This window comes from Sapajus apella, unplaced genomic scaffold, assembly GCF_009761245.1.
Source record: "Sapajus apella isolate SASKATOON/1434 unplaced genomic scaffold, GSC_monkey_1.0 scaffold24, whole genome shotgun sequence".
In the NCBI taxonomy this organism is placed as follows: domain Eukaryota; kingdom Metazoa; phylum Chordata; class Mammalia; order Primates; family Cebidae; genus Sapajus; species Sapajus apella.
Genome location: NW_022436964.1, coordinates 5,307,622 through 5,313,957, shown reverse-complemented (window position 1 = coordinate 5,313,957; position 6,336 = coordinate 5,307,622). Strand labels below are relative to the sequence as shown.

General features: G+C 38.2%; 1 long non-coding RNA gene across 1 annotated transcript; it reads right to left on the bottom strand.

Moving 5' to 3' along the window:
- Positions 1-341: 341 nt before the first annotated feature.
- On the bottom strand, positions 342-2,410 carry LOC116559772. Its single transcript, XR_004272612.1, has 2 exons — positions 2,286-2,410; positions 342-729 (listed from the first exon to the last, which is right to left on the bottom strand). It is a non-coding gene; the product is annotated as an uncharacterized LOC116559772 (long non-coding RNA).
- Between the last annotated feature and the right edge of the window lie 3,926 nt (positions 2,411-6,336).

The following is a 6,336-nucleotide window of genomic DNA, read 5'->3' as shown; positions in this document are numbered from 1 at the left end:
GCTTGTGTTGTGTTCATGGTTATGGTTTATTACATTGAAAGGATACAAAGTAAAATCAGCAAAGGGAAAAGGGGCCTGGAAAAAAGTTTGGAGGAACCAGACCCAAGCTCCCTTGAGTCCTCTCTTGGTGGACTCTCATTGGATGCACTTGATTCTCTCGGCAGTGAGGCATGACAACACGTGTAAAATGTTGTCTACCAGGATGCTCATTAGAAACTCAGTGCTCAGAGTTTTTACTGGGAGCTTATCATGAAGGTATCCCCTTCCTGGCAGGTACCAAATTCCAGGCTCCCAGAAGGAAGAAAGGTCTTCAGCAAAAACCACATTGTTTGTACAAATAGTTGGGAGACAGTGATTTATTTTTTAGTTAATATGGTGGGAATCCTCCCACGATCCAAGTCCTATACACTAGCCATGAGATAACCTTGTAAGCAGGCTTAACGATAGCAGTCTTAGGCTTGCTGTGACTCTTTTCTGCACAGAGGGTAATCAGGCAGAGAGGCTCTGGGGTAGACTTTCCTGGTAGCCTTCAATTGTCAGTGCTGTATGAAATGACCATGGGACTGCTGTAGAGTCTGCTGTGTGATGGGATTGATTGTGCAGGACAGGCTGGGATGGGTGGGGATCACTGGTCCAGGTGGACAGCTCAGCAGTTAGGATCTGCAGTTAGTATCTGCAGCCAGCAGGAATAAGGAGAGACCAAATTGTCCAGGGAATACCATCCAGAACCTTTCCCAAGGAGAAACAATGAGCCATAAGTTCGTTAGCCACACACAACAGCACGAATAGGAGGCATGATGACCAGGACAGAAAGGAATAACCCCTTGGATATTTGGTAAATATACAGAGACTAAAACAAGCTCAGGGGCCCCTTTCTCTCAACATCGAAGGAACACATAAGATGTCCTTCTGTTTCTATGCACTCAGATGCTCTCTTTGGAAGACTAATAGAGGAGAGGGTCATGGCTGAATATTAGCTAGCAGACTGTTTAGGTTATAGTTCATTGCTTTAAGCTAAAATGCACACTCAATGTAGTTTTTCTCCTACTTACCAGTGTATAGCTATTTGGGGAACAAATCCAGGTTAGAGACTGAATAAATAAATCACATTTCTTCCCACATTTGCATTGTAATATGACTTAAACTCTGTGCCTTTACTGTACTAGTAATTTTTATTTAATTTATGAGAAAGGGTACTAAAGATATTTTCCATTTCACTGTCATAAAGTCCTTTTCCCCTTTTAGATATTTGCCAAAACCGAGGACATCTTGCCACCAGGTGCTCAATGTGCTTTAAATTCAAAGTCTAAGATGTATTCAAACATAAAGCTCTTTTAAAGCCACTATGTAGTAGTCTTCAAAAATGGCTGCCCACAATCCTATACCTCCCTTACCCCTGCTAAGGTAAGGAGTGCTAATTCTTGTAGTTCTTCTTCCTTTAAAACTGGGTTGGCCCTTGTGATTTGCTTGGATCAATAGATTGCAACAGGAATTCATAGTGTACCAGTTCTGAGCTGTCTTTTTGAGGCCTGACAGCTTTCTCATTTTCTCTTGGGAAGCCTGCTGCGATGTAAGAAATCCAACCACCCCTGAGACCACCAGGCTGTGTTCAGATATATATTTGGCAAGGCCATGGGGAGGAGTACTGTGAAGCCCTGCCCACAGGAAGAAGCAAGGCCCCAGACCTGTGACCCCAGCGGAGCTGTCCACCAGGTTTCCAGCCATCAGTGACATCTCAGCTAAGACTTCAGATTTCATGAAGCAGAGAAACTCTTGCTATGCAAATTCCTGCTCTACAGATTCACAAGTAAATGAAATGGCTGTTATTTTAAATCATTAAATTTTGGGGCAGTTTGTTTTGCAGCAATAGATAGCTATAACATAGACATTAGCATTTTATTTGCTGATAAAACTAAAAAGGCAATCATCTAAAAAAAAACACACACACACAAATTTTCTTCATCACCTATATGAAAAAGTTTTAACTTATGCTTTTGGAGCTAGTTTATCCTTTAAATAGCCTAAGGTTACCAAATCTTTAAGTAATTTTTACATTAAAATGTCTTAGGGCTTTTGACAGTACAGACCAGGGAATGTTAAAATTTAGTGTCTGCTTTTTCAAATAGGAAGTAGAAAATTTAGCATTGATTCTGTTACTTAGAAATCATTACCTATGTTAACTCTTTTGGCTAATTGGTTACTAATTTTTGCCTAAGAAAACATTTTTTACTTTTCATTATATAATTTTTCAAAAATATATGAGATAGGATGTTAGTATAAGGCACCGTCTTGCCACAGACCCCTCAGTCAACTTCAATTATCAACATTCTGACATTCTTCTGAGAAATCAATCTTATGATCATCCTTTCCAGAAGTAGATTTCCTTCTGGGAGCTTTTGTCTGAACCACATGGCACAAATTGGCAGAGAACAAGGAAAATAAGATGAGAGGAAGGAGGAGAAAAAGAGAAAAGTCATTCTATTGAAAATTTAAGAATCTCTTTTTCCATTCCCTTTAATCAGACGACTTATTTTTCCACTTAGCACTGTAGTTAGCGAATCAAGGAATATTGACTCCAAAACTGAAATAAAGTGATTAGTCTCACTAAATCCCTAGCAATAGCCGTAGTTCAGACTTTAATAAGTGCCTCTGATATAAACACTTCAGAAATTATTTCTCAAAGGGCATCCTCTTGCAGAAAGTTTTAAACAAAATTTAAACAAGATTTTGAACATAGATTTACAATAGTTTCATGACAAAAACTATGGCTTAAAATGTTTTAGGAGTTGCCGTGGGTTTTCAACTGAGGACATAGTGTGTTATACATTAGCTGCTTAATGTGTTCAGTTGTTGAATCCAAAATTGCTTGGAAGGTTTAAACGTTGGCAGCCTTGAAAACAAACACTAGTCCATGTTCCCAGCGCCTAAATGAAATCAAAGCAAACCTAATCATTTTCTTTCATATGACTAATAAAGATGTGAAAAAACAAGCTTCAGTTTTACATTTGAGCAGTAATCTTAATTACATCTGGGTTACAAAATGCAAGGCTATGTTTCTTCTCCATAGTTGTAAAATGAAAGCTGAACATTTATGTATTCCTTCTCCTGTATCATGTGACCACAGTGAGACTCATAAGCAGCAGGCAGTAGGCCAATAGGAAATTTAATAGAGACCCTCTTTCTCTTTCTTCATTTGTTGGGTGTGGGCAGAGGGAGGTGGAAATCTTCGTCACAGTTGTATTTGTCTTGGGGTCAGAGTTCTCTCTCAGTTTATGAATATGTGGTGGGACAAAATGAAAGTGTAGATTAGATGAATGTAAGTAGGTAAAATAGGAATTTGCTGATAGAAGGTTGCTCAGCATTTTGGCAGGCCCAATGGTTTTGGAAAGCTTTTTGTAAGGCTGAGCTGATTTTGTTTGCATCTAAAACAATGTTAGACCCTGAGTGTTGAGCTATAAGATACCTGCTTTCATAGGTATTTCCCATTGAGGTAAATTAATTGGATGTTACTTTTTGAAGGTTCTTTAAAAATCTGATTCTCTTGGACTCACAGAGAACACCATGAAATATCAGCACACTTAGATGCCATAAGTTTCTTAACTATGGTTTGCAAAGGACACCACACTAAAGGAGGAATATCTGAATTAAAGTTTTGATTAACTTTTCTTCAGTGGGTCTTGTTGGTATATCACTACATATGCTTAGATTTTTTCATGCAATGGTCAATGTCTTAGTTGCTTTATATGTAAACTAGAGATAATAAAACCTGTACTATCTACCTGATACTGTTTGAAAAAATTAAATGACATTAACTAGCGGCTTGAAAACATGTTGAAAAAGTTCAAGTAGAGGATGAAAGCCTGATTGTGAACATTAGTGTTATTTATAGAGTGCTACCTCATGCAGAACAGAGCTTAGGATGGGGAGTTTCAAAGAAACATGCCAAATCTTACTATTAATGTAAACAAGATTGTAATTCTTAAGAAAAATAATTTGTTTCCAAGACTAGGAAGATATATAAAAGTGAAATAAATACATGGATTTTATCATTATTCTTTCCTTGCTGTTAGCATTCACTAGTAGATGAGTAGGTATTTGGTCTTTATTCAAAGAATATATATGCATTGTGTGGAAACTTACATGCATACATTGATATTTCTGGCAAATGGTAGAGTCTGATAACACTACATACGACAATCTAAAGGGGCATTGTTGATGTGAAAAGTTAGAAACAGAGTTCTACAAAGCACTGAGCTCTACCAGGGGTAATATATCACTATAAGAACTTACTTAACTTTCTGTTTCTGTTTTCAATTACTGCATAAGAAACCATTCCAAAATTTAGTAGCCTAAAACAATAACCATTTTATTGCTATAATTCTGTGAGTGAGGAATTATGGCTGGGAGCAGTGGGGGCTGGCTAATTTCTGCTTCACATGGTGTGAACCAAAGCAGCTCAGTTGGACTTGAGGATCCAAGCTGGCCTTACTCACATGTCTGGGATTCGGTGCTGGCTGTTGGCTGGAGCTCTTCAGTCTTCTCTACCTGGCTTCTCTCTCATTCTCCATGGCTCTTTTCACATGGCCTCTCCTCCAGAAGGATAGCAGGTCTTTACATGATGGCCAGGGCCTAAAGGGCAAAATGGAAGCTGCAAGATCTCTGCATATCTAAATCCAGAACTAAGAACAGGAATCACCTACCTCCTGACCCCCTGTGATGTGAGAAAAACAAACTCTTAAATATTCAAACTATTCTGGCAGAGTATTCTGTTAGGTGTAGTCATGTAATCACTCCTGTCTGCTCCAACACAAAAGACTGTCTTGTCTGGAATCTTAGCCTTTCTTCTTCTGCCCTCTGTGTTATTTAGTGTTAAATACCGAGGCTTTCCTTAGGTAGCTAGTACTACCACTGTGTGGATTATTGTTTTAAATAAGAGTGGTGAGGATTTCACCATTTTATTTGCTTTATTAACCTCTTGTTAATAAGAACACTTAATTAAACAGAACATCTATGTTGCCCTGAGAATTACAATTTTTCTAGGTGAATTTGGTAAGAAGTGACTGCCCTGTGAATTTCAAAAAGGATGCAGCAGAGAAGGAAATGGTACAGGATGAAGAATTAAGTGGCAACAACAAGCATTAATAATCATGACAGCCCCCCAAAGAATCTTAAAGAAAAGGGAGACAGCCAAAGCTAATGGATTATTTTTATAAACCTTTACCTCAATAAATAGTTGTAGAAAATTAATCCAGCATCATATGATATTAGATTCTAATCATACACTCTTCCTCAAATGTCATAGCTGAGAACAAGAATAAACCATATCTTATGCTTGAATACTTGTTAGTTAAATCACATCTTAGCTGGATGGCATGATATCTGATAGATTGCAAAGTAGCAGATGTGTGGACTGAAAATCAGAAGACAGAAATTAGCTACTGCCCTATAGCCTACCCTTTCCAAGGCTTCTGAACTTTGAAAGGGATGCTAATTAGTTATTAGAAAATTGATTCAAGGATGGGAGAACTTAAAAACACAACAGATCACATGAAAATAGGTATTATCTTTGTGACAGAAAGGGTCCTTTCCATGGCTTACTGTGTCTGAAGGTAATCCGCTTAAGAGAAACTATAAAGTAAGGCACAGGAGGGAAAAAGCCAAGTCCATTAAAAACAGTCCAGCAAGGTCTTCTAACCTTGAACTTCATCTTTTCTCCCTTTCTTTCCCTCTCTTCTTCTCCCCTTCATGGGGATCAGCCACTCTTGGTGTTTTTCCTCAAGTGGACATAAAAATGGATCTGATTCATCTAGTCTTGACAGACTGGTCCACAGATTTCCATGAGGGCCTCTTTATTCCAGAGCTGTGTAATAAGCTGAAATCCTAGATGATTTACTCCATTGAGGACCTAGAGGACTGCATTCAAAAGACAAAAACTGATGCTGTGAACACTGCTGAAGAGAAACACCCTCTCTGTTGACTGGTCACACTTCCTACTTGTGATAACAGATGGGCGCACAATGTGATTTTTTTCTTAGCCTTCAGTGTTGGCTTCTCCTCACCTACCTGATGGCTCAAATGTTTTGGTGCTCTAGGACTTTACAGTGAGTCCTCTTGCCTTCACGGTTTCCTTCAGTGAAAGCTTTTAGGTCTGTAACTTTAAATAACCTGTCTATATGATAATAACTTCCAAATTCATATCTCCAAACCAGATTTCTCTCATATATTCTGGGCTTCTAGATCTACATGCTACTTGACATCTTCTTTTAAATGTCGATAGGCATCTTAAACTTAACATATTTTTTAAAGTCTTAATAAACTGTCCCTCTCTATCAACAC